The 27365-nt window shown below is 38.1% G+C and overlaps 1 long non-coding RNA gene and 2 pseudogenes across 3 annotated transcripts; 2 read left to right on the top strand and 1 right to left on the bottom strand.

Annotated features, from left to right (window-relative positions):
• Positions 1 to 3779: 3779 nt before the first annotated feature.
• On the top strand, positions 3780 to 21976 carry LOC149038712 (uncharacterized). 3 transcript variants are annotated; one of them, XR_016180225.1, is made up of 4 exons: positions 3794 to 3898; positions 17605 to 17694; positions 19771 to 19835; positions 21072 to 21976. It is a non-coding gene; the product is annotated as an uncharacterized LOC149038712 (long non-coding RNA). The 3 variants fall into 3 exon arrangements; XR_016180223.1 differs by lacking the exon at positions 17605 to 17694 and having other exon boundaries at positions 3780 to 3898; XR_016180224.1 differs by lacking the exons at positions 3794 to 3898; positions 17605 to 17694 and adding an exon at positions 14108 to 14192 and having other exon boundaries at positions 21072 to 21975.
• LOC149038714 (uncharacterized) lies at positions 7276 to 8395 on the bottom strand (annotated as a pseudogene).
• On the top strand, positions 9211 to 10783 carry LOC149038713 (uncharacterized; annotated as a pseudogene).
• Positions 21977 to 27365: the final 5389 nt, after the last annotated feature.

The raw sequence follows: 27365 nt of genomic DNA, 5'->3' as shown, positions 1-27365 counted from the left end.
CATACTTGGCATACAAGGCATACAACGCACACAAGGCATTCAAGGCTTTCAAGCGTTCGCGACTCAATCCGTTCCAAAATTACCGCTCAGTAACATCTTTTAGTGTGGACTGGCCGCGAACAATACGACTTGTGTATGCGTTTGTGAGTATTTTGAGTGTTTGCGCCATAATGTTTCAGGTGATCGTTATCCAAACACGTTGAAATACAAAACGACTGACAAAAGAGTTATAGGCAAAAATCTCGTGGTTCGTCATGTGAACTGGCCCTGTCCGTGCATGACAACGTCAATCATCATCAAGATAACACGCGTGATCAGCATATGAACACCTCATTGGATCACAGTTAATTGTCTTGGTGTTGAGGGTCTAATGACCACTGCACTGGGTACTATCGCGCAATTTTTCCATTTTGTGGCGGAGGAAAAAAAAAGACGACAAAAAAACAAAGGCATTTTAAGACTGGGCTACCACAGGTTTCCCAATAACTACAAAATAGTTGACAAAAGAGTTAAGCTCATTGACACCTGAACCACCCGTAATCGCCCGTACTGCGTGGGGAACTTGCGCGAGAGACGCTTTCCCCCCTATCTCCCCCACTAAGCAGAATTTTGTCTCCAAACTTCCTCTGTTGTTAGAGGATTTATAAACCAATGAGAATCCGTGTTTTGCGCAGTTATTTTGATGACTTTAGGGGGTAGTATAAAGGCGTCATTTTGTGCGTTCACAAGAAATGATCAAATATGAAATATATAACGGCGTAATATGCGACTAACAGTCTATATACTGTAAGATTTTACGCCACTGGCGTAAAATTTACATTGTATATATTACCGACTGGAAGAAATTACGCCGTTAGTTACTGGCGTAAAATCTTACATATATATCATCGACTGGAAGAAATTACGCCGTTAGTTACTGGTGTAAAATCTTACATATATATATCACCGACTGGAAGAAATTACGCCGTTAGTTACTGGTGTAAAATCGTACATATAAATACAACCGACTGGAAGAAATTACGCCGTTAGTTACTGGAGTAAAATAGTACACATAAGACAACCGATTGGAAGAAGTTACGCCGTTAGTTACTGGCGTAAAACCTTCCATATAAGACGACCGACTGGAAGAAATTACGCCGTTTGTTACTAGCGTAAAATCTTCCATATAAGACAACCAACTGGAAGAAATTACGCCGTTAGTTACCGGTGTAAAATCGTACATATAAACACAACCGACTGGAAGAAATTACGCCGTTAGTTACTGGCGTAAAATTGTACATATAAGACAACCGATTTGAAGAAATTACGCCGTTAGTTACTGGCGTAAAATCTTCCATATAAGACAACCGACTGAAAGAAATTACGCCGTTTGTTACCAGTGTAAAATCTTCCATATAAGACAACCGACTGGAAAAAATTACGCCGTTAGTTACTGGTGTAAAATCTTACATATAAAGATGACCGACCGTAAGAAATTACGCCGTTAGTTACTGGCGTAAAATCGTACATATATATATGTTATTTGCCGGCTGGGAGGTAAGATTTTAGGTTCTTCTTATGTTAAAGTCTACAGTGCTTGCAAATGAAGCCCTCTTTTATTACTACATGGCCATGTAGTTTCTAAGTTTTAAAATAATGCAGAACTGCATGTCACGTTTGGAAAATCACGCAATGTTGCGTGACGCTGCGACCGATGTTTTTAATTTACAGTATGCTCTGCTAGAGAAATCTGGCTTGACGGCAATCGAGGGAGTTTTTTTCGTGGAAAACTGATTTTCTAGTTTATTATTCACATGAAAGACAAATCTATTCATCGGGGTCTTCGTCTTTTTTTGCACAGCATCTAAAGGAAGAAAGTCGCGGATTAATTTTGCTTAGTAATTCCTAACAACTCCACTAGACCTAAAAAAGGAAAAAAACAAACCAAACCAAAAAATCGTCTTACCATTCAAACCAGTTGCGGCAGCTCTCGCACTGAATCATTTCGAAGTACCTCGTTGGTCCAGCCAAGCCCTTATGGTCATTGGCCCCCGCAATGGCCGCTAACAATGGCTTATAAATATAGGCGTTTAGTGTTGACTTGTAAAACTCCCTGAAGAAGTTTACGACAGTTAGACGAAACGCGTCAGAGAATAAAGAAGTTTTACAACTACTGTTCGCAAAGCGCTGCTCACTAGTTTAGTTTAAATTTTTTCAAATTTTTTTTAAAAATTGTTTGAAAAATTATTTTAAAAATGATAGGAAAAAAAATTAATAAACGTTTTAGTCGGAGTTATTCCTGTCAGCGGTGAAATACTAGAATGGCTCCAGTCTCTGATCGTCCGCCTGAACTGACTAAATGAGTTTAGTCAGCAGATGACTTTTTCATCGCCGGAATGTCGCTGAAAGACCTCGCTGAACAAGAAAGGCTACCTTCCCTTCGCTACGGAAGTAACCATTTCTCGTTTGACGCATCGGTGTTTTCACTCGCATTGATATTTCATTGTTCCGCTTTGAGACACGCGGTTAACAATACTCACGAGCAAGGAGTTAAGATATAACTTATTAACTTTTACTATTTTTATCATCCAATCACAGGTCGGAGCCATTCCTGTATTTAGTCGCTTTTTAGAGTAAAAACTTAATATGCATCTATCGCTTTTTTCGTTGAAAGTAAATTATTTAAAGTGTCTTCTTTCACTCGAGCTTGTTTTTGGGAAATAATGATTTATAAAACTTTACTGCTCATTGTGTTTACTTTTCCGGTTTCTCTAAAATTTTAACTTTTGGATAGGCACGTGTTACACGCAGGTGTTAATGTGATGTTTCCACAAAAATCTCGTGGTTCGTCATGTCACCCGGCCCTGTCCGTGCATGACAACGTCAATCATCGTCAAGATAACACACGTAATCAGCATGTGAACACCTTCACCCTCATTGGATCACAGTTAGTTGTCATTGTGTTGAGGACCCAATGATCCCTAGGTACTATTGCGCAATTTTTTTCATTTTGTGGCGGAGGTAAAAAAAAGACGATAAAAAACAGAGGCATTTTATGACTGGGGTACCACAAGTATCCCAGTAATGAAACCTCGCTGATGTAATGTAAGGTTTCAAGTGGATCCACATCTTCACACGCTCTGTCGAAACTTTTCAATGTAGGACAAAGTCCTAATGGGCAGGTGCCACACGCTTTGCAAGGTGCTCTGATCTATAAAGAATTATATAATAAGCTCAGTTATGCACGCGTTTTGATTGGTTCTCACTTATGATCTATTGGAGGACAGGCTGCGCCTCGTGTGCCACTTTTTTGTTCTTACCACATTTTGACGTCATCTGTGATCTATTACTGAACAGACGCACGGCAACTTGGAATCTATTTGTTACATTGATTTCGTCACATTGAAAGTGACAACTCCACCAAGCGGAGAATGATAAGCTCATTGCAACTATAAATAGTTCTTTTTTAAATCCTCGCCTACAATACATGGCGTCCTTTCTCTTTATTGCATTGTTCTTTCGTTACCCCCTTGGTAGCCTGCGTAGCAGCCTGTTCCGTTCCCTTTTGGCGGTAGAAAGCGAAAGCCAAGGGAAAGTTGCGCGAAGGCATATATTTTTTGTTCCCTCTGTTGCCTGCGGGAGACTCCCATTTGCTTGAAAGGAAACGGAAGACTGCTTCTGAGGTGAGTACATTTAATAAATTCAACCAACGTCAGCGCCGCTTAGAGGTCACTTATTGGCTCTTTAGGTTATGGACTATTTCACCCGACGCCTTTATATGCATCATTAAATATTAAAACTTAAGATTCGACATTGAAAAAACACTGTTTTGAGGACTATCATACGTTTGGCGTGAGTTAAATCATTACTTGGTCGTGTAATGTGTATCAAGGAAAGGGAAGAATCTCATCAGGCAATAGTAAGTTTACTATTATTGCTATTATGTATGGAGATCGAAGAGAAAAGCTTGTTTTCGATTATTCTGGGTATTCCATTCCCTCCTCGCCACCGCCAGGCGTCGGTGGTTTAGTAGTATTTTCCGTAAAACAGATCAGCCTTTAATTAATTTTTCCATCAGATTCCTTAACCCTTACTGCTGGAACGGCAGTAGCACGAGATTTCGAACCATTCAGTTCGGCAGATTAAGTTCCGCACGAGTATTAAGCAAAGCAAGCCTTACCGTCTTGGTTTCGAGCTGGCATATATTTTCCCGATTTCGTCAACAGAATCGGAAGACGGTAATCGGTAACTTTTAGAACAAAAACGCTAAAACGCAAGGAACATAGCGCATACAGTGAAGTGTAGTTCCAGAGAGGGCCAGAGGCCCTCATACGAGTTTCTAAAATAGGCGGCAATCATTGTTTTAAGGTATTATCGAACCGATCACGACACAGTCGAGTGCTTCTTTCCATCACGTGGCGATCGATTTTTATCACTGATGACACATTGTTCACATTTTCTTTCTCACATATATGTAAAGAAGTCATTTATAAGGCTAGTTGCTGGGATTGTGATGATTTTTACATTGGGAAAACCAAACGTAGACTCCATGATAGGAAAACTGGACATTTCAAGGCCCTAACGAAAAATGATCATCCTTCAGCTATTGCTGACCATATAAACCGGTCATAATATTTAATGGGATAATTTTGACATTTTATCGTCCGGAAAAACCTACTATCATTGTGAAATTAAGGAGACTTTGTTCATACATGAGTTAAAGCCAGCTCTTAATGTCAGTGTCGATAGTGAAAAGCTTTTGCTCTATCAGCAAAGATCTTCTATTGTCTATTGTCATGAAACGTCTTTTTTATTATCACTGCAGATATCTCTGTTTAGTATCGAGACCCCTATTTTTGTAGTATAAATAGCTTCCCTAAAACCGTAACGGTTAAACTTTTGAAAATGTATGTGGACAAACATACGAAACGTCAGGTTTAGTAAAATGCATATCTTAAAAATGTTTATCACTGCTGTTTGTGTTGTATTTCTAAACACTATTGTATCTTAGAAACACCCTTAATTTTAGCTTAATGTGCCCGTAGCTCTAAAACGAGCTCGGTGACACCCAATTTCTATCATCGAATTGCAATCAGCATATCAAGATTCATATTTTGCAAACTTAAAAAAAATTCTATGGAGTAGGTTCAAAGCCACCTTAATTTCGTGCTTATTGGGTGCAGAGACACAAGTGAAATGAATATAGTGTTTGTATGGTAACCTTTTGCGGTTAAAAAGTTATTACAACGTGTTGAACAATAACGGGGCATTTGTTTGATACAATTTTCAAAGATACAGATGAAACAGTGTGGTAGCATCGATCCATAAAAGAATTAGTGTTAAAAAATAAGGAAACTGTTTTGAGCCACCTTAATTATTTGCATCCTCCAATGAGATTACCTCAAGGGGGAGTTCATCATTTCTTGAAGGAAATTATGCGGCCACCTATAGCATCATGGTTTTTTCCACACTTCTTAGCAATTCCAGAAACGTTTTTGTTTTTCGAATGAAAATTCTATTCACGTCTTCCGTAACAAACATAAAGACAAACAAACATAAGCAGTCTAGGAAGTCATGTGGGAACTGTTAGTTGATAATAAGAACACTCACACTGATGCAAAAATAGTTGTAGAATTTCAGTTTTATTGCTGTGCGCGCCATGTACGTACGTTCTCCACCCCACTGGGCGCAATATTGTAGAGTTATACGCATGAGCTTTGTGGAGCGACCCAAATTTTGCTACAGAAGTCATGCAGGATAGTCCGGATTGTATATATAACTTAATTTTTGAATACTGGGTTAGTGAAAATTTCATGCTTTTTACAACAAAGACCGTAAAAACCAGCTTAAACTTCGAATTTTGGTCTTTTTCATAAAATAGAATGTTGCATATGTAGGTGTCACTTTTTAGATAATATTGTGCACTTTAGAGATCGCCTCCTAATGAGAAAAAACTCAAACGAGCTCTTTTCTTTTCGTATCCTTAAAACGGATCGGCGCCCAAAAGTTCCGAACACAATCCGAAAATTGGACATCCTTCTTATACCGGCTTGGACACTCTGCTTAACGGGAGGTATATAGCCATAACTAAAAAAAATATATATTGAGGAATAACCAGATTTTGATAAATATTTTATGAATACTTTGACGTATTGTGAAAACCGGGAGGATGTTTACACTAAACGAGTCGTTTCAAATTTTGAGAGTTCCACCTTTTTATTCTGAAAAGAGAGTAACCAATAACCAAGCAAGTTCCAAAGTACGCTTTAGATTTATTTTCTGAAAAGTCATGAGCGAGAATTACGAACGTTTGGAGTAAGGACGACACATTTCGTTCATGTCGATGTCGCCTAAGACTAGACGGTATGCTTGAAAGAGACTATATAAAAAAGTACGTTTATTTTCGAACTTTCACGGTGCGGTTAACGTAGGCGCGACCTTAAAAAATTTCTGCAAGTGAAAGAAAACGAAAGTTTCTTTCGACAGAAAACGTTCATTGTTTGAGCGAACTTAGTCATGGTTTGGAACGAACGCGAGGAGAATCCGCCAATTTCAGTCTTCAAAATTTAGCCATTTTGTCTTACCGACTCGTAGACGATCGAAAATTTTTTACGCCAGTTTGCCTATCAAAACAAAGTTTGAAATTACCAAGGACCAAACCTCTGACCTCTGACCATATTTTGTAACAACTTAACGCAAATCACTTGGCGAATAAATTGTGACGCAAATCTGGTGTTAAGTGTCACGATGATGATGATGATAACCATCATAATAATAAAAATAACAATAATAATAATAATAGTAATAATACTAATGATAATAGGCTTTAGTCGTAACTCAGTCAGAGTAATTACAAATGGGTATAGAACGAAAACAAACCGTGCTTTATGTACAAAAATGTCTAACTCCGAAGAACCTGCATGGCTAAAGCAAAGTAAGAGTTCACTGGTAAAATGATCAACACAAAAAGCAACTATTTAGAATTCAATCTTTCAAATAATTGTAAACCTGACGATAAATAGTCTAAAAGTCAATATTTACAAAGAGAATAAAATAAGGAACATGTAAAAGAATGTAAGTCTAAAATTGAATTCGATAGACATGGCGCTTTCTGTTGTTCGGATGTCAATTTTAATGTTCTTAATGTAGGAAGGGACTCTCTTAATAGTCCTTGAGCCTCTCAGACACAATAGAGCGGATCTTAATAATGAGGAAGACATTTTCGCTCTAATCCATGAGATGGTGTTCGCATTACTCTCTCTTTTCTTTGTTGAAATCAGCTCAGCTAGTCGGCTATTACCCTGCGAGCAGGCTCTCGGCTAGCTTGGCCACTTCTTCTATCCAGCTCGTGACTTTGTTAGTGATGTATTCGTTCAGGAATGCTGTTGAGCCTACTACAGTCCCCAGATGCTTGTGTCCTCCTGTGGTGACATTAATAGCCGTGTCTTTGAAGGCTTCCCTCACGAGTGCTTCCTTTTCGGGTATAGCAATGATCCAGCACTTTTTAGCGTTAGGGAAGTACCCAGCTCTGGACAGAATAGATTCAATGCGTCCCACCATTTCTTGAGTTCTCCTACGGATCCTGTACCGCTCGCATCATCTGCAAACCAGCATTGCTTCGAGTTAGACTTCGACTGTAGGCACGTGATGAGGGGTTGGATGCTTAAAGCACACAAAGCCATAGCAAGCGGATCACCTTGAGTTGTTCCTTCTGCAGACACGAGTTTTTTACCACCAACGATAAATAACCGTGCTGTCTGTCTGTATGTGTTTATTGCATAGACTGCAATCATTGGACAAACGACTCTGATGATATGCAGGGCTGCAGTTCTATTCAGTGAGTTAAATCATTGCATTCGAAGCATCGATACTGAAGAAGTACCGCGTCTGTACCATCAGCTTGAAATAGAGTATGCATTGTATGGACTGCAGCTTCACTTCCTGACTTCTGACCAGCCACAATTGAAGTGAGCCACTAGCTTCGATAAAATCTTTCTTAACCACATTCATCACACATTTTCCAACGATTCTTCTTAATATCTCTCCTACTCCAATAGGTCTTACTGCTCCCTCTCCTTTATCCAAAGGAATCCGCAGACGGCTTGCCACCAGTGGCTCTATGCTAAAGGGATCAACATATTAAGTACACAAAGTTCTTGTTATTGTAGCTAGTGCTTCACAGAACTTTAATGATGACTGTTTAAAAGATTTTCACGCAAGGATTCCTCTGAAGCCAATTTGCATCGACGCTCGACGGGCCACCTGATCCTTTGGTCCTTAACGCAGCCTGTCTAATCATCTCGCCATTTATCTTGGTGAACACTGATTCTGGAACTTCATCATCAGTAGGTCCAAACAGCAATGTACCCAGTTTCGTTGCTTGTGGATTTGGGTGATTCTCTTTGAGCTGCGTCATGACGTCATCATTTCGCGGGAGAGCACTTCGATAGGCCAAAAATCACCAAAATTGTATTTTACATCCTCAGCAATACGAGTAGTTTTAATACAAGGAATTCATACCGCATTGCAATGAGCGCATCCCTTTGTGAGTGGTCGGGCTGAGGTCGAAAAATTGGCTACTGATCTATTCCCTCAACCTGCAGTGGAGGCCAACCCAACTGAGAGTCTCTCCAACAGGGTCCTTCCACGTCAGTACTTCCAGCTACTAACATAGATAGAAGAAACACTAGACAAAAATGGATACGAGAGGATTAAAATGAAGTCATGTTCTGTTATTACATGGCAAAGGCAGAACTCAACGAAGGAGTAACAAAAGATACATGTAGAATATGGAAAGAAAGAGACCCAAATGACAGACCCAATATAACAGACAACGCACTATGAACCAACGTAGATATATTGAAAAACAAAGCAAGTTATCAGAAATTGAAAAAGATAACATCAAGAAGCGGATTTGAAAAGGAATTGAATGTGACAAACAACCCAACAAATTGTGCACCAGATGATGTGTTCGTAGACGAAAGCAACAACTTAATGAAGAAACAAATGAAGATGAGGTAGAACCATCACAAAATCCAACTGAGATCGAAGAATTGGTTAAAGAAATTAAGAGGGTAAAAGCTGAATGGGAAAACACCAGGATGGCAGAAAAGTCTCCTCTACCCAAGATCAAAATGAATGTTTAACCCTTGTGCCTTTAACATCAGAGCTTACTACATCTGGATATGGGTAGAAGATCTCACAAGTGCCCCAATCAGCAACCTGTTCTATATGAGTGATCTAAAATTGTACAACAAAAATGATGAAGAACAAGCAGAAGAACTGAAAATAGTGAAACAATTTAGTGATGATATCGGTTTGGGATTTGGCTTAAAGAAGTGTGCTAAAGCCAGTTTCAAGAGAGGTGAGCTGGCCTCATCTGGAAACTTAGCAATAGATGAAGACACAGCCATACAAGAGTTGAACCAGGAAGAAGTATACAAATATCTGGGTGTAGATGAAAGCGATGGTATCCAGGAAAGCAAAATGAAAGAGAAGATAAGAAAATAATACAATAGGAGAGTAAGATTGATACTAAGAACTGAGCTCAACGGAAAAAACAAAATAGAAGCTATCGATAGTCTTGCAGTCCCAGTTGTGTAATATAGTTTTGGCACCATTGACTGGAAATCTCAGAACTAAAGAAGATTGACACAAAAACACGCAAACTGTTGAACATGCACAATATGTTACATCCTGAAGTAGATGTGGAAAGGTTGTATATACCGAGAAAAGATGGAGGAGGGGGCCTGACCGAGGTAGAAACAGCATTAAAAACAGCAACAATAGGGCTCCATCACCATCTGAAGCATAAAGAAGGGCAATACCCTAAGCAGGTGCTTGGACATGAAAGACCTTAAGCCAAAAATTCGATAACCAAGAATGCCAATAAGTTTGAGAGGGAAGTACCAGAACTAGAGTTTGAGAACCGAGAAGATAAATCAGCCTCAGAAAATGCTTTAGTCGTAAAACACATGATCAAGTCCAGGACGAAATAATTGAAAGAAGAAAAGGGGAAAAATAAAGCATTGCATGGCCAATACCCAAAGATCCTAGAAATGCATCATGTAGATACAGTGACCACCAACAAATGACTATTAAGTAACCTGAAAGGAGAAGAGAGGCTACTAGTAGCAGCTCGAGACCATGCAATAAACACCAGAAACTACCAAAAGTGATGTGTGGCCAGCAAGTGGAGAGCAAAGGCAGAATGTGTTCACAGTATGAGGAGAAAGTGGACCACATTGTATCTAGTTGTGAGGTATTAGCTAAATCAGAGTACATCTCCAGGCACACTAGCTGCAGCACATCTCCAATGGAACATCTGTAAAGATCATGATATTGAGGTTACAGACAGGTGGTATGAACATGAGCCGGAGACTGTGATACACAATAAAGACAACAACATCACCATCATGTGGGATATGCCAGTCAATACTGATCGAACTATTGCTGCGAACAGACCAGACATCATGGTTAAAGATTCAGTGAATTCTACCTGCAAACTGATTTATATGACTATCCCATCAGACAGAAATATCGCACTTAAAGAACTAGAAAAGAAATGTAAGTAAAAAGACCTAGAACTAGAAATACAGAGAATGTGGCAAATGGAAACTGAAGTGATCCCTGTGGTTGGTGGTGCGCTTGGTACAATAAAGAAAGGGATGGGAGAAAACGTCAAGGAAGTATCGGAGAGAGCTACGGTAACAGAGACCCAAAAGATCAGCATACTGATGTCCTTGGTGCATGGTTTGCACTCGGCTGCATGATGCACAAAAAAGGATACCAGCAAAGACTGTGACAGAAGGGAGACAGTAATAATAATAATAATAATAATAATAATAATAATGATAAGAATAAGAAGGATAAGATTAATAATAATAACAACAACGATAAAAACAACGACGATAACGACAATGACAACGATAATTATAATGATAATAATGATAATGATAGTGATAATGAATTGCTGGTTTTCAGTGTCACGCCATTCAAAATAGATCAAAATAAAAAATAAAAACCGTTCAATCGATTTAGTCTAGAATCTGGAAATAGAAAGAAGCTAGATATGTAAAGACTCTCGCCAAGATTCAGGTCACAGCAATTTTTCTTACGGAAGATATGAGGAGAAACGTTTTTCCCAAATTTATAGAGATTTGTATGGAGCCGCCATGCTGGTGCCCACCTAGATGGGCACCAACATGGCGGCCGGAAACCAGCAGAAACATCTGTCACTGAGTTTTGCTACAAAAGCGTGAATTTATCTCTCTAAGAACTCATAAACGTAACAATAATACTTTATTCTAATACAAGAACTGTTCAGATAGCTGAATTTCCCTAAATAAGTCACCTTTTAAACCAACATAACAGCTCTCTCGCTCGTCATGTAAAGGCTACGTCACGCAAAAGCTTAGAAATTCAAGAGTAGTCTATCACTAAACCAAGAACCCATTTGGAGTGAAAATTTGTCTGAATATTAGCTTTTAGCTGCTCTAATACACCATGAAAGTAAAATCTCAGGAGGATCAATAGTTCTGAAGTCTGAAATTTAGTGACGTCACGTGAAAACCAGCAATAGATAATGATAACGATTATAATAATGATAATACAGTCGAACTTGTATATAACGGCCTTGTATGTATTAAGCGGCCAGTTTTCAAAGTCCCGTAAGGTAAAATTCGAAATACAAGAGATTCTAGCATTTACGAACGAAAAAATAAGAGAGGTCTATGCTAGGAAATGATGAATGTCACTGTCTTTTTTTAGTGTTTGTCACGTCGTTGTCGAATTTAAGCGTCGTATTCTAGTCGCTAAGTAGCAGGTTCCATGGCCCTAGTTTTCAGGGTCCTGTCCGCTTGTCACACTTCCCTCTAAGAAGGCCTCTTTATTACTAAGTCACGCGATCACAGGCACTCTAGCCTGACAGGGCATTCATGGCAGAAAAACTAGATAGTTCCGCATACTAATTATTGATTCTGGTACAACACCGTTCAGTCCTATTTGATTAGTGTGCCGCTATAGATTTCTTCGTTTTCGATGCAAAAGAAGAGAAAGGGTAAACCTGAGGGTTGTTTCAGTTTCCAAAACATTTATATTTAGGTGCGTGACATTCGCTGTGCGTCTGTGTTCGTTACAATTCATTAGCCACCCGATTAGCGTCAGAGCTATTTTTAAACAATTATTCGCCGATGGCGAAATTAATATGGAAAAATAATTCATGAGACAAAGTCGAAGAAATTATTCGACGATATTCATTAAGTCCGAGGAGAATAACTGTTTTGATTTAATTACTCAGGTGATTATCAGGGTAACTGCATTTTCTTTCGTTTTGTTTCTTCCTCAGAAACAGCAACTCGCGAGGCGGTCAAATTGAAAATTAGCACTCCTAACACAATATAATGCAATTCAGAGCGCCTCTAAAAAATATTATACCAATATTTAAGTGGCTTCTGGTCGTTTTAAATTTTCTGTTTTCGATGCTTAATGGAAGAGATATAGCACTTCCTGTTTCATTTTTCACCTACTTTCGATTTATTTTGTACAGGAAAATCTTATTTCCCTTTGTTTCAAACTCATTATCGCATAATATCACCATACCGAAAAACAAAGGATAATAAAATTTGAACCAAGAATAAAAAGGAACTACAAAATATACACAAATAAGCGATTGTTGTCAATTTTAATGGTATTTACTAAGTGCTCGTTAGAAAAGTTTATGAAATGTTCACTCCTGAGTGTTCTGAGTGTTTCACATTAAGGTTAAATATTTCGTGAGGAAAAGGAGAGCAGCATTGACATCTTTGGACAACTTTTCCACGAAAGGGTTTTTATTCTGAAGCAGGTTTTTTAATTCCTCTATATCAAAGATGAAAGGGCATGAAAACAAATCGTTGTGGCTTTTTTTTTGGTCCGTTCGTCATTCAATATTCAATAAAAAGATTCTTCTGCCGATTTCTTTTTCGTGCTAACTCCAGTCATCACACAACGATGTGCCGTTTACACTTACGTGTTAGCCAGCAGAGGGCGTGACAGAAGTGTCACTTTATATGAATCAATATGAATTCTTTATTTTCTGAAATTGATACATTTGACTTCGTTTTCGGAAAATTGATGACCAGTAGGTCAAACTAGGCGGTGACTACTGGTGAAATGAAATGAAATGAAAGGAAAGGAAATGACTTTATTTCCCATAATGAAATAACAATTCAGCATGTTTATTTAGCTGTTACAATTTGCATTTGGAAGGAAGACTAAGGAAACCCTCGCGGGCTTTTACAAAGTAGTCTCCATTTTAAAATTATTATGATTAAAACTTTCTGTCGACTATCGTTTTGAAGTTGTTTGAAATTTCAGATATACAAAAGGAAACGTGCTTACATTTGCTATTTTGAAATTGCCCACTTTGTTTGCTCCGCAAAAGTTTGCATCCCCGGGGTTTGCACGACCACGGTTCTCTACTTCTCTTGACACGATTTCACAAAGGTCCCAAGAGAACTGAAAACAATGCGCATGAAAGATTCTTGGGGCGAACTTTGGGTCACATGAGTGGCAAAAACAATCAGGACGTCGGATAATTGATGAAGCGACCGCAATATATATATATATATATATATATATATATATATATATATATATATATATATATATATTTACACAAAGGGGTCACCGCTTGACTAGGGTTTTGTATGTAGGATTATACCGACACTAATTACTTCAAGACCGAGTAGTAGCGCTTCCACTTTATTTAGTTTCTTTGCGCTTTATTTATCATAGAGTGTAGGCGACTTGACTGGAGATTCAAACAGTAGGATTTGAATTTAGGTCCCCATAGAAACCACTATCCACGCGGCAATGTCTTACAAACATAAATTTCTATAGGCATTTACTGCTCGCTAAATGTTATCGAGTACGATCGAGTACAGCTTTACTCAGGAAAACGACCCAGGCCAGGCCGATGCACTTTATGGTCCCTAGGGTTTTGACGGTTCTGAGCACCAGAAAATGCGCATGCCCGGATGGTATCTTAGTGAGCGTACCGAATCATTTTACGCGCAAACGAACCCAGGCCAGGCCGATGCACTTTATGGTCCCTAGGGTTTTGACGGTTCTGAGCACCAGAAAATGCGCATGCCCGGATGGTGTCCTAATGAGCGTACCGAATCATTTTACGCGCAAACGAACTGCACTGAAATTAGAATGTTGTAGAGAAGGTAAGAATGGAGAATGTTGTTCAAGTAATTATGTGTTTTTTATAGCTTTGCAACCATTTTTGTAGATGAATGTTTTACACTATGGCCTGAATCTAGTAGTGAGCTTCACTTTCGTGAATATCGCTCAACTGAATCACAAACAAGTTCTACAGCTCGCTTGTAGATGTAACGACATATATCTTACTCTCAGTACAAATTCTAGGACATAATTCGCTTCTGACTGGCTCAGAATACATACCTTTATAGGTCCTTATACCTCCATGATAAAACGCTTAGTGATTTAAATAAGCTTGCATGTGAAGTTTATGTTAAACTGAAATGTTTCTTTGCATTGATTATATTTTTTGCCCATTTTGTGCTTCTCGTACAGTTGAAAATTTTTGGAAAACTTGTCTTCTTAAGCTTAAATGATACGGATCGTCGTGTTTCAATCAAAGAGGGTTAAAATTTTAAAATGCAGCGATTAAGTTGTACAAGAAAATCGCAAGGTTAAGTTATTGAGTCCATAATTTCCTGAAAGGAAACTTTTCTCTATATTCTCCTTCAAAAAGCAATGTTAAGATGCTGTTGCTCTCTTAAAAGCAAAACAGTCTGTCTTATACATATATATGTGTAAACTACTTTGCATTGTCAGTTTCTACTCTAGTCTCAATGTTTCATTCTCATCATAATCATCATTGTCATCATCATCATTTTATGTACCTTAATTAGCCCTACTATATTGACAAGGTGAGCAGACCTTGAGAAACTGCCAGGCTCGGCAAGAGAGCAATTTTCACTGCCTACTTCAAATTTTTGTCTGTATACTTCAAATTTTTGTCTGTATACTTCAAATTTTCAGGAGAACCCTGGCCCAGGCCACCAACTAAGTTCATCTTCAAAAAACCAATCACATCAGTTGTTAATAGGCAGTGCTGAAATGTCTCTGTGCAAGATGATTTCATCCGAGGCCTTACACATTTATCCATAAGAGTTTAAAAATGGAATTTTTTTCTTATTTCTAAAATGTTTTTTCATCCATACTAAATCAACATAAATTGCTTTCTGTGCTGGAATGCAAATAGTCAAGAAGAAATGTCTAATTTGACCTCTCCACACTTGAAAGGAAAGTTGTCTTTTTAAAGTACAGTCTTGATCTAGTGTTTTCCGAATTTTGTGGATGTTGTGGTTATTCATCATGGTGAATAACAATAAAAAGCTAGTAGTCTAGTTTCATTTGGATCGTGATCACAGGCAACTTTTTCTAGAGACAAACAGAAAACTTAGCTTTTTATTGTCATTTTCCAAATGTTTGTGTATGGTGACCAAAGCACTCTCTTAGTGTAGATGAGAGACCACTAATTGTTTTTGACAAATGAGAATGCATCCTAATCATGCAGTTTTTTCAATGGAATCAACTCAGCGTGATGTCCCATAGGTATCACTCGTAATACCATATGATTTCAGGGTTTTGACACCATCTTGGACTGGCTGGCAGTGGACTGGCTGGCTGGCACACATAGCCTTGATCTCGTGTGATAATTGGTTGTCAATTTATCATGCCTCGACATCATGCCAGGTTAAGATTGAGTGTTTTTGATTAAATTGAAATATTCATGAAATGGGAAAAACAAACCAAATGCACAATAAACAGCCATCAGTCTTGTTATAAAATTTCAGGAATTTCCACTACGTAAATTGGATGTTCAGATATTGTACTGTATTTTTGTTTCCTCCCAAAGTTCTCTTTGTTTGAAGTCTACACTAGACAACAAGTCAACAATCTCTGTTTGGTTTTAGACTTATATAAGCTCAGTTATAGAGTTATTGTAATACAATCTCCTTTGGATACTCGCTAATGAGTAGTGGGCTCTTATCTTTAGGAACAACTGTCAATGTCCATTTATCTTTGATAACAATCAATTTATTTAGATGTCTTATCAGCTACTGATATCCCACACAACTGATATTGTGTCATAACACAAGTGTTCAATAATTGTTTGAAGCAAAAAGACAGAAGACAAACAAGAAGACAGTCAAAATACCTAATCGTGATCCCTTTATCACTGAATAATTACAAAAATAGGATACAGAACGATTCTTCCAAAATATACAACTACTTTCAAATGCTACAACTTTCAAATGCTTCATCGATGACAAAATAGGAATCGAATGCACTTCACTAATCCTTGATTATTAATAGTGTAATTAAAAAGAAATCAAAAGGTTGAAAGTAGGTTGGGCTGGATCTTTCATGATCAGAGTGCTACGTAGAATAGACCTAATGTATGGTGAAATCATTAAGCCTGGTTTGCATGAGGGACATTCAATGACTTCATGATGTGATAAGATCCACTTAACAATATAATGGGGAAAAGATTCTTTTTTTTAATGTCATTACAGTATGCTCTTCTTGTTTTTTGTTGTGTGTTATGTTGTGTCATGCATATCAGTGACATAAACATTGGTACATACTTTTCTTTGCATTTGTGGAACCTAGCTAATGCTATTATCTTGTTATGTGGATAGTGTGAACTAGGCTGTACCTGTTCACTTGTTCTTTCAGTCACATCTCTGTGTTACTTAATACTAAAGGACAGGATATTATATTTGGGTTGAAAAGGAAGGGGGCAGGAGGGTGAAGAAAACCTGCTACTTGCTGAAAATGAACAAAGTTCTGAACAAACAACACAAGACTTTTTCTAAAAATTGTTGGGTAACATTTTTGTTCATAACACTTAACATTCTACAATAGCCATTATTTTTCAACAAGTTGTTCAAAGGATTGTTGGGACATTTTAGTGAACGATGATGATAAAATAAAAATGCCTGTAACTAGTCCATTAAGGTATTCCATCAAAAAGTTTTCTCATTACATTAAGTTCACTTTAAAAAAAGTGAGAGTCACCATACTTATGTTCTTGCTTAAGAAGGTAGCATGTAGCAATCTACTTTACGAGCTTGTCTTGCCTAAAGAACAATATTAACAGTAAAAGACAATGAGACATATCAAATAGTATTGTATGGTAGTTTCCCAGCATTAAGTGTCATGGTAAAATTCCCCCCAACTTCAAATGGAACAAATGTTCACTAAAATGTGTAAAACGATCAGTGACTCAGACAAACATTAAACAATACACCACAGGGTCATATTTTCATAGAGTATATGTCAAATGGCATGTGTGGGGGGAGGCACAGTTTTGTTGGTGCTTGTTATGTAAGAGCAGCTAGGCAATGAGATCAAAGGGTGAAAGGGCTTTTGATTTCTTACCTGACACCTTGAGCATATGTGACAATAAGATTTCTGTTTTATTAATAGACAAAGCAGGGCTCTCCCAATAATTTAAAGTAGAGGGAGAGAAATTTCAAGTAGCTGGCAAAAATTGCTTTCCTTGCCAAGCCAACCCCCAAAAATGTATTTATATTTTTACAGCAATTTTCACCAGTTGCCGGAGCTTCTGGAGAACCTTGCTAAGGGTGCATGTGCAAAAGATAGCCTGCAGAGCTGGCAAGATTTGTGCAAGTGAGTGCACAGTATATTTCTTCATAAGAAGTTTAGCTGCCTTGGATTTTAATGCAGTGGAAGGCTGGGGAGAAAAAGAAATTTCTACCAAGGGGGTGGATGATAGGCAAGAGGAAGGATAGGGGGGAGGGTGGAGCAAGAAAAATCTTCTTTTCTTTTCCTGCACTCTACCCCCACCATCTACTCTAACCCTAGATCGAACATGGGGGCCCAGTGAATGATTGCAAGCTTGTAATACTAACTTGCCCTAATAAGAGGCCTGCACTGTAAGCTAGTGCAAGAGATAGAGAAGAAACTACATTTTTGAACAATATTGTTGCCACAATCCATTATCTCCTTTTGATTATCCAGTCACACCTTGTGAAATTTGTGCCCTATTTTCCCACTCTATATACACTGTATTCCTTTTTGGGAAGGGGAGGTGAGGGAGAGGCCATAGTGAACAAAACAGTTGTGTATGGGCTTCCTCTTTCAACATCCTTGAGGCATCATCCTCCTTTATCCCTCACCTTACCCTTCCCTCACATGCTCAATATTATCTCTTTGAAGCTGTGGCTTGAGGCAGGTTTTCAGGTTGTATGCTGCATGTTGTATAAATTTTCAACTTAGAGATGCTTCATAGATTAAATAGATAATAATACATGGGCACACAAAGATATGGAATTTATCTTCGAGTGTCGAATTGATATCTCGCATGTGAGCTGTGCTCACTCGTGAGATATTGATTTGAACATGAGAAGATAAATTCTATATCTCCAAAAGTCCATGTACTATTCTGTTTATTATATAAACAAATTCCATGTATTTAAAACAATTTTATTGCAAGATAACAAACAAACTCTTTGTGACTTTGATTTATTGAAAGTAACTAAAAGCAACTAAGAAGTTATTTTACAAAGCCAGTAAGACTAATAATGTGAAGCAATTTAATTGTGTTTGAATAGTTTTTAAATGCTTAACTTGAAATTTCTTCTAATGGTTTTTTTACTCCTGGCTGTTACCACTCTGACTACTAACATAACATTACTGTATCAACACATGTAAAATTAAGGTACATTAAGAACGTAAACAAAAGCGTGACAAACTATAAGTATGTTTTTTTCGCTAGCAGTTCACGAATAAAACTCGTGACTCGAATTTCGATCGATAGGCTTTAAATAATGAAACCTTTTGCCTTGGCTTGGGCTACTGGAGATTGTTTGACTTGATTAACGCGGATTGTTGAAAACCGCCTGATGTTTCCCTTGACGAAATCGTGATTGAAATTTTGGTTGCAGAAAGAATCGACTCGCGTGGCCCAGACATTCTGGCGATGAGCGTTTTCGATTCTCGACTCAAGAAGCAGAGAGCGCATCAGTTCGACTGGGTTCTTTTGTTAAGAGTTTCTCTGTAGTTTTCGAAAGCTTGCCTTAATTTTTTTTCAGATATCTGTCGCAGAATACATTTTTTTCAAAACCGGCGAAAAGCAACAGAACGTAAACCTTGACCGACAAGTAAAATTATGCAAATTTAAAAAGGTTTTCAGTTGCGGATGAAGGCCGTCCGTTGAGTTGGTCAACAATGGATACAAAAGAAAGAAGGTTGGAGGTGGCAAAGTGAATAACAAAGGCGATACGGGTCGATGATCAACGCGTTAGCTAACGCGTGAGCGAAAGAGCACTAACGCGTTGACTTCTTCGAGCCCACGCGTTGACAACGCGTTAGGTGGTTCGCTTATCTTCGAACGGTACTGTATTTTTATGTGTGTTCAGATAGGATTTTTCTCAGTAGCAGAAATCCCTGTAACACAGTGTAGTTTATATAATAAACATTCATAATTTGTTATGCCAATGATACAAATAAGATCATCAGCACTACAGACATGCACATCTAGTAGATTAAATGAAGCCTGGGTGCCCTGAAAAAAGGCAATAGTAAATTCTGACAAATTGCTGGATTCTCCTTAAAATTTTCTTAGGCTTGCTTGTCAAGCACAGGGAGAATTTGACATAAGATCATGCATCACTTATGGCCTTTTCCACACACCCCTTTAATTATGAAATGTTTTCATTAACTACAATTTATTCATACCCTAAGGTCACGTGGAATATTGGGAGATGGTTGGCATTGCATCTTCTCTATAAAGATCAAGCAAGTCAGAGGTAAGTACATTCCTTAAGCTGTTATTGTAAATTCTGTGTGTAGAATTGCTTGATGGTCATCACAAAAAGCACTGTTGTTGGTGACTACCATCACTTAGGTGATAACATTTAGGGTTAGGGTTAAACTGGGAAGCCAGCTTCACCTGAATTAGAATGCGCCCTTCCCACTGTAAGATGGATTATAGTGTCCGCTTTCTGTACTCGTTTCTCAATATCCAGTTTGTGCAAAAACAGGACGTGCAAATACCTTAAACAAAATGCCGAATTTTAGCTCCATCGTTCGCTTGAACCATTTTTCCCAATGTAACTCTGTCTTAGTGAAACCTCTTGGCTCAAACCAAGCCTCTTAGCCAGTTTAAATTCGCGCGAGAGCTCCGCAAACTTGATCTGCAGATATCTCCATCACACTTTTGGTCAAATCAAGCGTAGTTTGTCTCGTTTAGGAGCTTTTTCTTCGCCTTTTTCGTGAGTTCCAATGGGTGAGGCGTGAGTAGTCCAGTGGTCAGTGTGCTGGACTCTGGGCCCGATAGCCCGGGTTCAAGTCCTGGCTGGGCATGACGTTTTGTCCTTAAGCAAGACGCTTCACTCACATTGCTTCGTCTTCTCGGATAGGACGTAATCCACACATGATCAGTAGATGTATAAGTGTAATAAGGCAGTAGATGGGTGATGATGGGTGGGTGGAGATGTTCGCCCATATGTGGTATGATATGTGGCCAGTCACTTCATGTAAGGCACACGTAAGCGTAAATTGTGTACTAACATAAAGATGGCTGCTTACTGCTACGGTTGTGAGTTCCTAACGATTTCTCCTTACGTTGAAAGAAAAATCGTTGATGATCATTATATTGGACAACGTGTTGATTGGAAATACTCGTTCTTCTTTGCGAATGTGCTCCCCAGTCGACAATTGTTCAGTGACGTAACGAGGCTACCGCAGGTATCTTTCGAAGACGGGGGGGACAGCTTCGGTCGCAGAATTTATTTCTTAACCTACGACAGAGTTATTGGGATATATCCCTATAAAGCAGGACATCCACAAACACGAACGGTCAGGCTGGTCGTAGATTATGTAGAATGTGCTATTTGCCGAAACCGTAGGCCAAAGGAAATTGTTACAATTTACCCTTTTTGGGTAAAATGGTGAGTAATACGCTACATTTTAGCTCATTCCACTGCCTTATTACACTTATACATCTACTGATCATTAAATGAGTAACATGATTTTTCTGTCAGCCCTAGAAGGCAACCACCTATGGGAAGGAAAACCTTGACAGAAAACCAACCGGCCCTCCGGGACTGGGGGTTAAGTTTTGGACTAATAACCCACTCCTATAAAAATAACTGACGGAAACCGAAGACATTCTGAGTAGGAATCGGAACAATGATGGTGACAGTAGAAGGACAGGAAACTGAAAGGGTTAGGAGGACGATAGATGAGGAGAGGTGACAGGCAGGACAGGATGGAATGGACACAGAATGTACACATACTGTACCTATCTATCTGGATGGGCATGTCGTAAAGGATAGCGATGTCATCTCTTTCTACCACAGTTTTTAAGTAGTACTCATACCACTTGTCTACAGTGTCTAGTTTTATTGTTAGTGTGTCAATAACAAAACGCTTGAATCTGGTTGGTTCTTAACAGCCCTTATTTATTTCTTAATTTGGCCGATGAAGCACCAGAACTGTCCGATTCGATCTGTCCGATCAGAAGGTGCTTGTAATCGGACAGGTCAAATCGGACAGTTGAACAGCCAACGAAATTTAAGCAGCAAATAGAAAAAGCCAATGAGATCTAAGTGCAGGGCTCATGCTAACCAATCAATCAAAATGGGTAATCGTGCTCATAATTTCAATCAGCCTCGCGCTACGCTGCGCGCTCGGCTAATTAGAAATTACTCGCTCGATTACTCCCTGAATTGTACTCAACTCAGTCCTATCACCATTACTTATTATGGCGCAGTAAAACTACCTGTATCTAAACAATTAAAAAGTAGCAACACAAGGCGCAAGAGCGTAGCTTGTGCGCTGTAAAGTGAAAAAGAAACGAAGAACTGGTTAAAAAAAAAAATAAATGAATGAAAACATGCAGGAAGTGATTATTGCAGAAATTAAAATTAAGAATTGAAACGAGGTCATAATAAGTCACTAAAGTTAGTAGCGTCCGGCGCTTTGTGACCATCCTGTCAAGTTACAATTTTGAAGGTTCGAGCAATGTTCAATGTGGCTGATAGCAGTGCCTTTTTCATTCTACACAGCACCTCTCTGCTTTTTGTTCCCAACAGTGACTGAATAGTGGCGTCCAAATCCTTCGACCATCCCCCGAGTGCGTCCATGATACAGTTAAGCTGTTTCACGTCATAACCCGGATATTGTTGCGTTAGCTCCCACTTTAAGGGACCGTACTTCATGGTCTTCTCGATATTCTTCTTATCACGATTACCCACCCAAGGGCAACTTATATCGAGCGCAATAACTTCCTTGGTCTTGTAGTTCACAATTCGGGCATCTATTCTATTCGCTCTGACTTCCTGCTGTTCTGCGAATACAGGAACATCCCCAAACGCTTGGACATCCTCCGATTCAGACATTATTATTATTATTATTATTATTATTATTATTATTATCATCATCATCATTATTGTCAATAATAATTTGTGTGCAATAATGTTTGAAATATTGGAAGCTGTGGAACCAAGGTCCCAGCAAAGGCGGCAATCCAACTCAAGTAAAATAACAGAACGATTCATGTTCTTGCGATCAGTATGAATACCCCTCGTCAAGCAAAACCTGAACCAAGATGTGAATGGAATCGAGACAATTTTCTCGAAAAATCCTGAAACGACACAGCTTTCTGGCGAATGGACTCAATTACTGAATTAGTATGCATTCTTCGTGGAACGCAATCGTATATAGTAATGATTCAAAGAATGTGACACATTTCAATACGTCAAGGTAAATCTAATTTTAGCAATATTTAACGCAATTGTATGAAAAACTAGTACTCAAAATAAACAACCTTTGACGAGAGTGTTCTTTTATCATTATTGCACTAACAGAAACTCCAACAGTAAAGGCAACATAATATTCAAGTTCAATGTCAGTTATGATAGAAAAGTGTTCTTAACACCAGCTAAACATCTTCAGACAAAAATTTCCAGTAATATAAAAATGACAAAGTTTTTAATCCTAGTTGACCTTTGTCACCAGTGAAGTGCCTACTCTGGGACCTTAAGTTGCCATAACTTTAGGCAACTTTGGGCGATTTAAGGCGACTTTAGCAAAATTGGCACCAAAAATATTGCGACTTTAGCTGATCTAAGGCGATTTAGGGAGACTTAAGGCAATTTAAGGCCACTTAAGGTGACTTAAAGTGACTTTTTTTGACTGAAGTAATAAAAACGAAGTTAGCAACAGTCTCTATAAACTTTAAAATGTCTACAGAATCCCTTGCAGTAAACACAACAGACATATAGGTTACTTTGGTATGCGCATAAGTCACCATATTCTAAGATATCTAGGTTTCAAGTCAATTTAGGTAAAAGTACTTAGACAGAATTACCACAACAGTTATTGTTAAATTATATAGTCAGAGCTAGTGAATAAATAGCCAGGAAACCAATTTAGCTAAAAATGTTCAGACAGAATTACCACAATAGTTATTGTTAAATTATACAGTTAAAGCTAATAAATAAATAGCCAGGAAAACATTATGGATTATGTGCCCAACATCAAACAAACCTATCATAAATATACACATAGTGACATAAGTTTTATAATTTAAGAAAAGAGACATGATTTACATAAAACTATCAATAAATTTTCCACATAATTAAAAATAACATGATTATTTACGTGTATTAATTATTTTACAAAGCTCCACAAATTATAAAAATTGTTATCTTGGTAAACTTGTGTCTCATATTTTTGGCACTTGCACTGTCAATTTTGACATGAAAGTCTGGCAAGTCGCATGCCTTTCCAACAGCATCCAAAATTGCTCGGGTCCATTTCAAAGACCCAAACAATTTGTTGTTCTCATGCCCCACTTGGTCAAAACACCCCAATACCATTTTGAGAACCATATGCTAAGGTCCTTTGTAAAAATACTTCCTTTCCAGTCTCTCCAACTACTTTTCTGGCTGCAGAAAACTTCGACGTCCCAGTTATAGGGAATCTAATCTTTTTCGAAGATCTTCCTCTACTGTTGATCGGATCAGCAGGACCTTCCAAGCATTCACTTGTTTCTATCTCGAAGTGTTTCACCAAAAAAAAAATTAGATGAGTTTTACTTTGGTCTGGTGGCAGAATTACAGGTTTAATGGCATTCATTGTTACCTTACAACTGTCCAGAATCTAACGAGTCACAACACAATTCTACAAACTGGTAACTTTTAGCGATCAACAAAGACATGCAAGAGCTTGTAAATTTATTTCAATGTTTTTACTGTTGTTTAAATTGTCTCATTTACAGCCAAGTTATATTAAACTTGTGGGAAGAAATGTTGAGAAAAACAGAAAGAGATACGGAAACATAAATTATTGACAATAATTGTTACCATCATTTTATTATGACTTCAGATTCAATAAGTGAATTTGACATTTACCTGCTACCTTAACTTACATCTAGCATACAAAGCTCATCTTTTCAGCAACTGTCTTGTCATTTAGCCTGATGAGAAGGATTAAAGAAAATTTATGACATGAATAGCAGATGTTACAGGAACTAGAGCATTTGATTACTATGGAGTGTGCATGCAGACAAATATAGAGCAGTTGGTAAACTTGGTAACACAATTAAATTGAAGATATTTAATTACAACATTGTAGATCTTGAAGATTTTGACAACTGCTGTGCCACTATATCATCTGACAGACTCAAATATTTATTAATCTTTTAATTGACAATGCCCGAGTATGAAGACTTGTTGGGACGCAGTGTTATGCTTTTTCAAAGGGTTAATATTTCTTGTTTATGTCTATTCCTATACTATAATATAATATAGGCTGTTGAGTCAAAAATTTACAAATGTATGGCCGTAAACATTAATTATTCAGGGTTAGGTAACCAGTAACTGTTAAGTTCACATTAAAATTAATGCTTGCAGGTTGTGGTGGGTGTTTTAAGATGACTGAAGTTTCATTCACATTAAATTCTTAAATATTGAGTGCTGATTCAGAATGACATTCTTTTGGTTATTAAGAATGTTCTGTTTTAAATTAGTCATCTCTGTGTGCAGTTGTTAGCAGGCTCCCGTGCGTGATGTTCTTGTGTGCACTTTAGTCACCGGACAAAACCAAGTTGCGTGATCAAATATGACTGGTGGTCATGTTTGCTGTGTAAGGGTTTTCACTGCAAAGGAGGGGCTCATGTATGTTGATCATCAAACTGGCGAAGGTGAAATGTACAAAAAGACTGTCAAAGTCTCAAGAAAGAGGAATATTACACCTTCAGTAGGTTCGTCAAACTACAAAGTTAAAATGTTTTCAGTTGGTCGAATATAATGGTGGAAGTAGCTAGTACAGATTAATGGGTTTACGCCGGAGAAATGGCCCACTTTTGTCACTCTTTTAATCTGGTAAGTTAAGTGGCTAAACTTAAGCTTCAGTTAAGTTCAATTGACTTTTGATGTTATTTTTGCTGCTCAATGTGAAAGTGAGTGGCAAGAATTGAACCTTTCTCCGGTATACTTTTCTTTTTTGTTTTATCTTGATAATCCGGAACTGTAGGTTTGATTTGATTAAATATTTATTATTTCCTGATGATAATGCACAGTGTCAACCTTTTGATCAACTTTTTCATCATGAAATGCAAGACAGAAATTTAGTTGAAACAGATAGCTGTGTGAGTTAGAAAATGGAAGAGTATACATTGTCATATTTCCCACAACAGTATTGTCTACATGTAGGAATTACCCATGCCAGCACAGGGGCTAGACAGGCGCATGACTATTTTCACATAAGGTTTCCATGTATATGAAGCCATTGCTGACCTCACAATAACTCATAGTCCATTGAAGGGTTACCTCCCCCCCCCTCCCCTTCCAACCAGTACCCATATTTCCATCTGGAAGAGGTGAGGCACTTTGAAGCTAACAGTATCTTGCCCAAGAACACGATGCAATGCTCCAACGCCAGAGACCAAAACTGGACTGCTTAATTTCGAGTCCAGTGCACAACCATTCAGCTACCATGCCTCCTCCTCTGATCCTCATGATTGGAGTGGAGTGGATGGGGTCAATTGGGAAGGGTGGAACCCTTACAATATTGCGTAACCAATAGCAACTTAAGGAAACTTAAGGTGACTTTAGGCGACTTAAGGCGACTTAAGGAGACTTAAGGTCCCAGAGTAGGCCTTTTCTTGTCATACATGATAGACACATTTTCAATGAATAAGAGTTTCTCGGCTAGACTGTCCTTATCCAAGGACAAGACATCATTACCTGCTAACTGCTGAAGTAGTTCGTCTCCTATCGTGACAGACAATACGTTTCCTTCAGTATCTATGAATAATACTTTCGTGGTCAACCCAGTTCGGCCTATCATGTCATTTCTACGCTGATGACAACCAGCTTTACTGCTCATTCAAGTTTCATGATCAAGCGGTTTCAGTGCAAGCAATTGAGTCTGGTTTAAATGATATTGATGCATGGATGCTTGCAAACATGTTAAAACTGAACAGGGATAAAACTGAGCTCCTAGATATTGGACTAAAGTACAAAGTCAACCCACCTATTAAAGGTATTCATGTGGCTGGTGAATACATTGAAGTCTCTATTAATGCTAGAAATATAGGTGTACTTTTTGTTTCCCATGTCAACTTAGAGAAACATGTATCTATCATTTACGAAAGATAGCAAAGATAAGAAACTGTCTCTCTCAAGATAATGCTGAGACACTTGTTCATGCATTTATTTCATCTAATTTGGGCTGTGTTAAGATTGTGTATGTAGCCTATGTGTAAGAAGAAAACATTCATAATATATGTGCCTTGATGAATAAAGGATTTTTCAACAGGTGGAAAAAAAACAATGAAGCAAAATAATGTAGCTTACATCTTTAATATTCAGAGGAAACTTTACTTTAAACAGTGTTATTTCCTTAAGTTTGTTTAACATCAATAAAACTCAACATAAATGATTTTGGAAATACTCAGGAATGTTGTGGCCTTTGATCTCGTGCTCTCTGACTGTTTGCAGACGTACAGTATTTTCCACCTGTTGAAAAATCCTTGAAAAATCGTGAGCTCGAAAATTGGCGGTTTTTCGAGCGAGCAGTGTTACTGTTACACGACATACCATTCGATACAAATAACAACCGCTGACCAACTCGTTTTCTTTGTTTTGCTGTGAGTAAATTTTGTTTTGCCGTGAGTTAATTTTGTTTTGCCGTGAGTTAATTTTGTTTTGCCATGAGTAAAGTTTGTAGTGCCGTGACTTTTTGTTTTGCCGTGACAGTTGTGGGCCACCGCAAATCTTAGCCTCTATTACTGCTATATATTTTCTTTATAATAACTTAAATGTTTT

This window comes from Pocillopora damicornis, chromosome 10 (assembly GCF_964200805.1).
Source record: "Pocillopora damicornis chromosome 10, jaPocDami1.2, whole genome shotgun sequence".
Lineage (NCBI taxonomy): Eukaryota > Metazoa > Cnidaria > Anthozoa > Scleractinia > Pocilloporidae > Pocillopora > Pocillopora damicornis.
The sequence above is the reverse complement of the archived record's forward strand: the minus strand, read 5'-3'. Positions and strand labels throughout refer to the sequence as shown.